The sequence below is a fragment of the Coptis chinensis genome, chromosome 8 (genome assembly GCF_015680905.1).
Source record: "Coptis chinensis isolate HL-2020 chromosome 8, ASM1568090v1, whole genome shotgun sequence".
NCBI lineage: Eukaryota > Viridiplantae > Streptophyta > Magnoliopsida > Ranunculales > Ranunculaceae > Coptis > Coptis chinensis.
This window is the reverse complement of record NC_141463.1, coordinates 11533326-11544727: the sequence shown is the minus strand read 5'-3', so window position 1 is coordinate 11544727 and position 11402 is coordinate 11533326. Positions and strand designations below refer to the sequence as shown.

Genomic DNA, 11402 nt, shown 5'->3' with positions numbered 1-11402 from the left:
GTGCACAACTCTTTAAGAAACTTAAGCGTGGTTAGGTAGCTTTTAATAGCTTCGAGAAAAGGAAGGTTTATCGTTAGATTCTTGAAAACGTTCCTAATTTCCTTAAAGTTTGTATCCCCGGTTAGCATGGCTAATTTTTTGGGAACGGTGGTTTAAGCTCTATATTTTAATGGCTCTACTTGTGTAACCTTGGCTTTCGGTTTCTTTGGTTGTGATTTAACCGGTACCTCTACCGTGGTAGGCTCCTCGATTTCTATTCGGTATCTAGTTCGATATCTAGTGTAGGGATTACGGATGGGATAACTATAGGCGTAGTTACTTTGTTATCAACCACTCTTCGAGCGGAGGAGTGGTGATGGCATTTAGGTCACCCACGATTGTAGTTTCGCACTAGAATTACCGTTTACCTCAAAGGCTGTGTTTGCTTGTTTTAGGGTTTGGTATTGCTTGTCACGGAAACACGCCTTTTGGTTGGGCTTTAAGCTTGGGCTAACTGTTGTATGCCCCGATTTATGGATTGTAAAATCTGTTGGTTTGATTGAGTCATTATGCGGAAAAGTTGTTGGGTAACTTGTATAAAAGCGTCGATCGATCGATCCGGTTGTGTAGGTGTAGTAGTCACGGGTGGTGCGGTGAACTATCTCTTTATTTATGGGTGGGTTGTGATAGTTATTATTATTAATCGAACGATACCTCTATTGGTATTATAATTATTATAATTATTCTGACCTTGTGTTGACCTCCTTGTCGTGGTTTAAGCTTGGTTGTTATAATTATTATAATTCCCTTGACCTTGTCCTTGTCCTTGTCCTTGCCTAGGTGGAGCTTGGTTATAATTGTTTGCTTGCCTAACGTTTTGATTATTGTACCACGGAGGTGTTACTTGTTGATTATTTCTCAAACTGAAGTTGGGATGTTGTCTCAAAGTTAGGAATAGGATAGTTATTAATAGAGTAAACATTATCTTGTTAAATGGTTGTTGTTCATAAGCTAGAGGACAATAATCGTCGAGGTGCTCTGGACTCAAACAAAATTACATGGGTTGGAGTTTACATTCATGACGGGGATAGGCTTTTGTTGGCAGAAATAGCCTCTACTTTTTAGTTAGAGATTGATTAGATTTTTAAGTTCTGGATCGGTTTTCTTCTCAAACATACCCGGCCTTATTTGTTGAAGAAGAACTAGGCTGGGGGATATCGTCACTACCCCCAATTATTATTCCGTTTAGTTTGGTCTTCTAAAAATTTGTAAGCCTCAGAGGCTCCTTTACTTAGGAAACTACCCCATTCATTATGTCAAGGACTTCTTTATGGTGGTGTAGAAGACCTTTGAAAAATGCACGAACTAACGTGTCTTTAAGCTAAGTTATGATGTGGACACTCTATAAGGAGATCGGTGAAACGATTCCATGCCTCGAAAAATGATTCATGAGGATTACGCGGAAAAAATGAATCTTTGAAAGCATCTCATCCGTCTTTAGGGGTGGGTAAAAATGTTCCATAAACAATTGAACAAGTTTAGCCCACGAGTCCACGAAATTAGGCTTGGGCGGTTAACCAAGGCGCCGCTTATCGGCTAATGTGAAAGGGAATACCCTCGGTTTAATTTGTTCCGCACCTCACCGTAGGATGATGGAATGTTGTAAGGACTTGTTCAATCCTACGCGTAATGTGATAAGGTTTTCATGGTCTAACCCATGAAAAGCGGGTAACAAATTAAATATGTTTAGGGGGATTCAAAAATCCCCCATCGGTTACGCTAGAGCGATGCGATTTAGGGCTATCGCTCAAGGCTTTATAAAAGTCGGAGAGAGGAGTCTCTCTTTCTTCACCATTATGTCGGTATGGTGTGTGTGATAGTAGTTAGAGGTGTCGTGGGTGGTGTACTAGATAGACTTGTTTGTTGCCGTGTAATTACGTTAAGTTGTTTTGTTCGACCGGACCTTAATCTCATGCAAGACTAAGTTGAGCTTAACTAAACATGCAACACTCCAAACAATTACGATATACTAGTAGAAAACCTCTAACGGAAATCACGAGGTATGGAAGAAAGGAATACCTAATTCGTCCTTGCTTAGCTTATGAATAGCGTCTTGTTTACGCTTGTTCAGTGTATATAGCGAGGTTAGAACACTGAAAAATATGAAAGATCAAAGTTGAATCAAACTGTGGAAATCCGAAATTTTAACCTTTTCGGCGCGTAGATAGAAGCGCTTCGGCTCGAGTAATTTTCATATTACAGTGTTTTTAGGGCGGGTCACGCTCCAAATGGGGCGGTCGCTCGATGTGAAGTCGAGTTCCATGTTTGGCCTTGGGTCGCTTTGTATGAAGCGTGAAAGCGCTTCGGTGGTAGATAAAATTCCAGTAACTTAGTGCGGGTCATTGATTTTCTCGTGGAATTTGTCAAAGCTGAAATGGGCAACCACAGTATGAAACAAACAAGGGTGGGTGGGTTTAATGGGACTTAAAAATGACTACTTCTACTATGAAAACAATGCTAAAGTGTAACTAAGATGGCAGTGGCGCCATTTGATATCCATAAAATGTGTAGTTTACCTCTGAAAATGAAGCGATGAATTCACAACGTAAGTAAACTAAAACTGATCTTACGTGTCTATTTTATCAAAGCTTCTACTCTCGATGCGAATTGCACTAAGTGGAGTAGGAAGTTCGTTCCACTCCTAGTTCCCTAGCATGGATTGTCTTCTAAGTCTAAGAAATCAGTCTTAAGTCAATGAGAGCTTTACGAAATGTTATGCTAACAAGGCGCGTTAATTTAAATATCCTAAGATATAATAAATAACAAGATAAAATATAAACTAAAGTTAATCTACGAAGCTACGGAAATACGATTGTTTGAATCTAGATAAATAAATTAGAGGGGAATTGAATCCACCTCGAATCCAACTTAATAACCTAGTATAGATTGTCGTATCTCGATTCTTACGTTTTCACGGCAAGAATTTCGAGTCTAATCCCTAGTGTTCATGGCATTTCTACCGGATACTAACTAGCATGTGAGGTCGTCCACCCATTCTCATGGCGAAACAGTCGACCTTCTAGAGTGGAATAGATTCTACAACCAATTCTATACTAACCACTAAGTTTTCATCAAGGCTTCATCAACCCCTCTAATGGAGGTTTTAGCCTTGATTCATCAAACTAACATTTTCCATTGAATCTAAACTAAACATAATGTAAGAAATGGAGATTTACTTAATTAAACAATAATAAATCTAATTTAATGGCTGGAATGAAATAAGAACAAGAATTGAAATTAGATCTAGAATGGAAATGACAAAATCGAAATTAACAAACTAACTATTTTATTTATCTAATCAATCAAGAACAATGATTCAAGAATTTAATCTAAAACAAGAATTGTAATGGAACTAAAACTTAATTAATTAATTAAAACAGATCTAGAATTCTATATATTAATTTAGGTCTAACTAGCTACCATTAACAAAGAGTGAATCTTTTGTTTTTATACATCCAGATCCAAAAATCGTGCATGGGCTTGGAGCCATGTTTTGGGCCAGAGAATCAGGCCCAAAACCCAATTCTTTCAGTCCAAAAAGGCCTCTTCAGCTGCAGTTGGCTTCCACAGACTTTTCGTCTACTTCTGCTCCTCTGATTGGGTCAAGGCTTAGACCATTGGAAAGCTCTTTCCGAGCGGTCGTTTTGACATAAGGTAGGCCCAATTCAGTCTGAGTCCAAAGATATGGCATTCGGAAGTTCTCACGACCGCTGCTCCTTTATCTCGCTAAAAGTGGCACATTTCGCACATAATGGACTTTGAAGCCTGAAATGCATAAAAACACGTAATCAGTATTAACTCTTACTTATTATTCACATAATTGGTCTAACATTATGATTATTAAGGGGTTAAAACTACAGTTTTGGGCTCTTATCAGTTTCTAATAAAGTAAAATATTGGAAATTGTAAGTCATAAACCAAATGAAAGTCAATATTCCTTCTGCCTAACACCGGTAATGCCTTCAAACAATCCCACCGCCTAGAGCTGCAAGCCCTTCTGAAGCCCTTATTCGTCGCGATAGTAAACCATTCCCTCACAGCTGAGTCAAAAACTTCCTACTCTGTAAGAATAACTTAACTCGGATTACCCCTTTTTGGCTCAAGATTTAGCATCACAGACTGCAAGCCAGGTGGAAAAGGATCACTTGCAGAATCAAGAATTGGAAAGCAAGACGATTGTCACATGCAGGGAGGATTTAGTTGATACGCTCTGTATTGACTACTTTCCAAGTGTATTGGTCCAGAACTTTCATCTTACCTAGCATTGTGTTGGACAAAATTACAAAGATTTGTAATAAGTTCTTATGGAGTGGGCCAGAGATGAAAAAGAAAATGCATCATGCATGCAAGAAGTCTACATCTCTTACAAAGAAGGAAGGGGGTATGAACATTTTAGATTTGAAGATTTGGAACAAAGCTGCCTATTGTGGCCCGATGTTCAAGATTGTTTCCAAAAATGACTGCTTATGGTCGAACTAGATTTGGGTGCAACTCATAAAAACAAGTTTTTTTAGACTATGAAGACGCCAAAGGACTGCTCATGGGCATGGCAAAATATTTTGAACACTAGAGAAACTGCACAGAAGCTCATTGTTTACAGTATTGCTTCGGAACAGAACACTTCCTTATGGCACAAGCCATGGTGTGCACATAGAATACTGTATGATGTGATGACCCAGTAGCAAGAAATAATATTCAGCTACCATTGGATGCAAAGGTCACCGACCTTATTTCTAATGGAGAATGGAACAACAAACTGCAAGGTCTGACTTAAGGAACTCTTAAGGATTATATTTTGAATACCTCTATCAATAACTACATTGATGACAATTCAGTTTAGTATGCACCTGAAGCAAGTGGTAATTTCAGCTCTAAGTCAGTATATGAAGCTCTAAGCATGTTTTCTTCCAATGCCCTTAAACTTCAGTTATTTGGTCTATAGTCAAGTCGGCAATAGGACTACTTCTCAGCTCATTAATTCTAAACGGGGAATGGATGATGTTAGTAACAAAAATAATGTTGAAGATGAGATAGTTAAAGTGTTCACATGTGCAACAGTGAGTTACATCTGAAGGGAGAGGAACTTTAGGCTATTTCAAGGAATATCACAACCAAGTCAAGTGGTTTCTGGAAGGATTCTAAGGGACATAACACTCTACCTACAAGGTCTACTCAAAGTGCTTGATGATACACCACAAGGGAGAGGGGGAATGAGCAAACTGGGCATCTCAGTCCAATTCAAACAAAAGGTACAGAAGCAATGTATCTGGATTAGACCTGATGAAAAATGGGTTAAATTCAATGCCGATTAGGCCTTATCTGACTCAAGGTCAAGATATGGTGAACCTATTCGAGACCAAGAAGGTGAACTCAGGTTCCAATGGTCTGAAGTCTATACTCTTTCAGGAATTACAAGCGATCCTCAAAGGATTACAAGGGTGACTCATGCTTGATCAAAAGAAAGTGTTAGTGGCCTCTGACTCGCTCATTGACACTTAGATTCTGACAGGTATCGAAAAACCACCATGGTACAAAGCCTAGGCCATAGGTTTCAGAATCTCCAATACACACATATGTATAGAGAAACTAATCGGGTAGCAGATTACTTAGCGAGTTTAGCTAAATAACAAGAATATCTGTATTTTATCTCTCCTATTGATGAGCTTCTTAGCTTATATGTAAAGGAGGATAAGGAAGTAAAAGTGTACACCTATGGTCTTTCATCTTACCATAAAAATTAAACCACTAGGTATTAGCAGGTGTGTGTATTGATTTTACATTATATTGTCCACGTCATATATCCTAAAGAAAACTTGTGTTGTTTCAATGAGTCGGTTCCCGATGTTTCGACCAAGAAACAAACTACAAAGTGATTAGTCTACAGGGGTGCAATTCGCCACGCTGGGGCAAACAATAGGACCTAAGAAAGGAAGGTAAAGTTTCAATAGGAGTTTGCATTGATCGATATGTCAAAATATATAAACTATGTCTGATAAATACTTTGTGTTTAAGAATTTATGGGAAAGGGGATAAAAATCTTCACCTATATCTTATAAACCTCTCCAGGAGTAGTGAGTCATGAACTAATCATAAATCATCATTCCATAAGTCTGCATTATTATTGAAGATGTAAAAGATATTAACCCTAACTCACATGCCCTCTCTCGAGTCCTTACTGAAGTCACATTTTTCAATTCATCTCCTTAAAAATGAAACGGTTTGTGGGGTTGAAGGTGGACTCAAAGTCAGGTTTTGATATCAATAATCATAGACTAATTATAAAGCAGAAAGTATGACTCAAGCATTAATGGAATATATATATGAATAGTAAACATACTCTGATAATTTCAGCGCTTTTAGACTGTGATTCTCTTAGCATGTCTTTCTCTGGGGTACGCAATTCAACTCCTTTTGGTGCTGTTATGGAGCAGGTATGTGCTCTCTCTCTCTCTCTCTCTCTCTCTCTCTCTCTCTCTAAAACATGTGAGTTGTAAATTTAATAATCAATTCATTCAAACTTCTAAAAAAATGATGAATGCAGATGTGATAAGTATATATTATTTGTATTAATCAAGCAAGATAAACCAAAACTAGAGCCAGTACACCTAACAGGCAAAAGAATGTAAAAAATTAATTACTCTAGCCCTATAAAAAGAAGAAAGGAGGAATTCAGCGGAGATATATCTATAATCTGCATGAGGAAAATAGGACCTTAGTTGAGCGGTTGAAAGCAAAATGGGAGGAGGTCAGGAAGGATAAACTGATAAAGAAAGAATATAGAAGGCTTAGAAAGCAAGTATCTGAAGTATTAGGCAGTGATAGTAACTGGGAGGAAAGGGAGGAGTGAAGGGTGGTGCGCTGGAAAGTTGATTGTGTTAGCTTGGTGGCTCTCTGTGGGATGTGATTGTTTATTTTCTTTTGCCTTTTGAGCCTTATTTGTTGCATTTCGCCCTTAGTCCCGTCTTCTTTGCTTTGCATTTTTTTCTTCTCTTTTGGTTATGATTTGGTACCTTGGGAGTTGGGACTGGGATACTTGGTCTTAGGTTGTTAGCTTCTAGCTAACTTCCCAAGAATTGTTGTAATATTTGTGTGACAATATCAATTTAGTAACTATTATGGATCAAAAGAAGAAACAAAAACAAAATATTGACTCTAAGTAGCATCATGAATAACTTCCTGAATTATTATACTCCTACAATTTTATTCCTATACTTGTCAAGTTTTGATGTAGAACTGAACTTTATGTTGGAATGGTTGGGGTGGTTCTTTATATACTCGTGTGATGGCTGAAAAGATTATAATTTTGTTACAGAAGAGTTGGAAGTTCTGAGTGTGCTGCAGATTATTGTTTAATGCTTACTTCTGCTTTAATATGAAATTGTCTTTGTTACATGGGCACACCATGTTTTAAAAATACTCTGTGTCGGATATGTATCCACGTGTCCATGTCAGACACATATCGAACACATGTTGTATGTGATATTCCTCAATTTTTGGTATTTTGTCGTGTTAGACACTTCGTATCCGTGTTGGATACGGACACACAACACACGTATCCATGTCAATGTAACTTAGGAAATAGTTAATGTTGTTGGTGAGTTCAAGTGGTGTTCTTATATTGTTTCAGTGACACTTTTTTTTTTCACTTTTCTAGGAATTGAGTCATTCTCGAAGTTAAGTGATTCTATGTACTTTGAAGGGGAGAGGAATCAGCTTTACATCAGAGTTAATCTCAAGCTCCTTTGACTGGAAATTGAGAAACATCATAATATATCAAAAGGTGAAAGTTGTTGATCATGCCCTTAGAGTGATGTTCAAGTTCTCTAGAAATGATGTTCTTACACAGGGCACAAGGTTCAGTCTAGCATCCATAGCAGTAGCTGGATTGCTACAAAGTCAAAGAGCTCCCTCTTGCAACCAAGCCTTTCTTCCTAACACCAGTAATGACTTCAAACAATCCCACTACCTAAAGCAACAAGCCCTTCTGAAGCCCTTATTCGTTGCAATAGCAAACCATTCCCTCACAGCTGAGTCAAAAGTTGCCTACTTTGCAAGAACAACCAGGGTATTCATAGCATTGACCGTCTCAACAGATCCTTATCTAAGACATTTTTCATTTGTCCATCTCTTGCATTTGAAAGCTGTCCTAATCCTCTTATCTTACCAAGGGGATTATGTTCTTATTCGTCTTTTAGACCAGCGCCAGTCTTTACCCCAGTTCTTTTACAACCTTTATTCCGCAAGTTGAATGTCGGAAATCCACCTCACATGGAAAAGGCGAAAACATGATTTGTACAATCATTCCCTCCATCAGAGCAAATTCAATAATGATTTTCTTCTAAGGTGAGCTGGCTAGACTCTTTCTTATGGAAATTGCGTATATAGAAAGAAAGAATCAATTCTTTTTCCTTTTGATAGAGAAATAGGACCAACGAGGAGCTAGGAAGGTACAGCCGAAAACAAACAAATAGAAGGAACATATCGGATTCATTCTATTTGACTCAATACGGTCGTGACAGGTTGACCATTGTCGTCAACTAGGAAGACCTCAGTGAGCTTCCCGCCAATGAAATCTGGAGACTTCTGTTCCAACTAAACTAGAAGGATTGAACACAAAAAACAATAATAATTGAATGCCACACACAAAAATTATGTTTATTCCTTCTCATTTCTTGGTTGATTCAATCCAATGAATAAACTACTGCACCCTTTCATAAACAATCATTCAAGTCGTGTCGACCTACTTTACCTAATCATTGTTTAAACCCTCGTCTTTTTTATTCAATTGCCTTTTTCACATATTGTATTCTATTATGTTGAAATACTAATATCAGTTTTATGAAACAATACCTTCTGGGATCCGATGTGTTTCAACTTGAGAGTGCACTTGATTTTTTAATGTTTGTTTATTTTATCAGCTACTCTAACCAATAACCTAGCTCTCTAATTGTAATAAATTTGTTCATCTTATTCGTGGCTGAAAATTTTCATTAGTTTGAGATATGTAATTGCAGAGGATACGTTGCCCTTCTCAGTTGGGTCATTAGGTTATAATTTCTTCTAGACTTTGTAAAGTCGAGGTTCCTTTTGTTTAGTAACCCTAAACAATCCCACTGCCTAGAGCAGAAACCATTCTGAAGCCCTTATTCATCCCACCAGCAGACCATTCCCTCACAGCTGAGTCAAAAACTGCCTACTCTGTAAGAAGAACCAAGGCATTCGTAGCATCGACCGTCCCCACACATCCTTTTCTAAGACATTTCACATTTGTCCATCTCTAGTCTTTGAAAGCAGTCATATTCCTCTTATTTTACTCAAATACTTTGTTAAAAATAATGCATTAAATGCTTTGAAAGTTGTCCTAAATTTTATCATCTTATTCGTGGTTGAAAATTTTCATTAGTTTTAGATGTGTAATTGAAGAGGATACGTTGGCCTCCTCAGTTGGGTCGTTGGCTTATAATTTCTTCTATACTTTGTAAATTCGAGGTTCCTTATGTTCAGTTATAGGCCCTAAACACTATTGTTAATGTCCAAGGAAAAATTTAAGAAGTCTTATACAATTAAAAGTCTAAAGCTAACTCAGTTCTTAGACAATTAGAAGTCTTATACAATTAAAAGTCTAAAACTAACACAACACTTGACAGTCTTAGAAGTCTTAGAACTCTATTACTACTAAAACTATCTCAATACCTATGGATGCTTATCCATAAAAACAACTATAAATCACAAACAAAAACCATACTCCACTAATCTACAAAGCTTCTCTCCTCAAATTAACAAAGGTATTATTAGAAAAAACAAGTACTATAAATATAAATCCTATGATTAATCAAAATATTTTGACAGTTTCTAAATTCTTCTTTTGTATATTGCAAGTTATTCTATAATTCAAGTCAAGCAATCATACAGGTACAACATATTCCTCTTATTTACTAAATTTATAAAGTAACATATTCCTCTTTTGTTTCTTCAACTTTTGTTTATGTAACTTCTATGTAACTTTTTTATTTGGGATAGGATATGTAACTTATTTTAAATTTTTAATATATCTGAATATTTTTTAATATATTTTTTTATTGCCCTCTATAGTTTTTCCTCTACTTTTATGTTTTGACAACATGAAAAACAATTTCAAAAGCATATTACCTTAGAAGAAAACATTGCAAAGTTCATCTAGATATTGCCTCTTCATTCTAGCGTACAAACTCAATCACTACAGTACCACATATCTGCTGGTGTGTGACAAGGGCAGTGAAGCTCCTTTAGAGCGCCCAATTGTTCCAGCTGATTCAGATTGTTGGCTAACAACCATCCCATTTCTTGCTACTTGCCCTATTGCCACCTGCAATGAACTTTGATTCATTTTTATTTCTTGAACAGTATACAATTCACTTAGAACCAAATCAGAAAAGATTACCCCATTAACAAGATGCTAAAAAAGGCAACTCCCAAAAGAAAGATTACAGAGTAATGGTAGCCTTCACAAAGGCAATAGTAATTGAACAAAGATTGGCTCTGAGTATGCTGACTGGAGCACTTTCAGTGCGTAAAAGAGCATTAGAGAACTAGAGCTCAGTACCACGTACATATCTGCTGGTGTGTGACGAGGGCAGTGAAGCTCCTTTAGAGCGCCCAATTGTTTCAGCTAATTCAGATTGTTGGCTTTCAGCCCGTAGTTCTTCCATCTACAAAGAATGAAAGTTCTATAATGCCAATAATATAAACAGATAATATATGTGTATATAAATATATGTAAAGGAGTTACTAAGATTTAAAGGAAAAAGAGAAAAGAATAGTAAGAAAACCTAGGGACATGTAAATTAAGGGGCATGTTACATCATTGTATGCAACCTTACTAGGTAGGCCTCTTACATACATACCAATCATGTATTCATATGCACCGCCCCTTAGAGTACAAGCTTATTAGGTGAACCTGTAGTAGGTTAAAAAGGGGGGCTCCCATTTATATAGCTAGGGTGACCTCCCTTCATATGTGCACAGTTCCAAATGGTCTAGGGTAGTAGCTTTCTTGGCAGCTTGATCAGGTGAAAAATTAGCTTCTCGCCAAGTGGATGATATGAACAATTGTAGAAAGCTTTGTACCACTGAAAGCCAATTATAGGACTCTTGATTTTGGGAATTCAAATTCAAAGGACTCGCCCAGACTGAGGCGCAAACGTATGATTTTTCATAGAGCTATTACTTTACTTTAGTCGTTTCTTTTATGATGTCTTTTATTAGCAACCATGAGAAAAGCTTATTATATGCGTCAATGGCTCCTCCATTGACATTTAATTTATAAAATCTTCTGTCTCTTTTCAGCACTCACCTCAACCACCTAATTTTCAAACAACAACATC

The 11402-nt window shown here is 37.1% G+C and overlaps 1 non-coding gene across 1 annotated transcript; it reads left to right on the top strand.

Annotated features, from left to right (window-relative positions):
• The first annotated feature begins 1362 nt into the window (after positions 1 to 1362).
• LOC147479950 (small nucleolar RNA R71) lies at positions 1363 to 1465 on the top strand. Its single transcript, XR_015207108.1, has one exon. It is a non-coding gene; the product is annotated as a small nucleolar RNA R71 (small nucleolar RNA).
• Positions 1466 to 11402: the final 9937 nt, after the last annotated feature.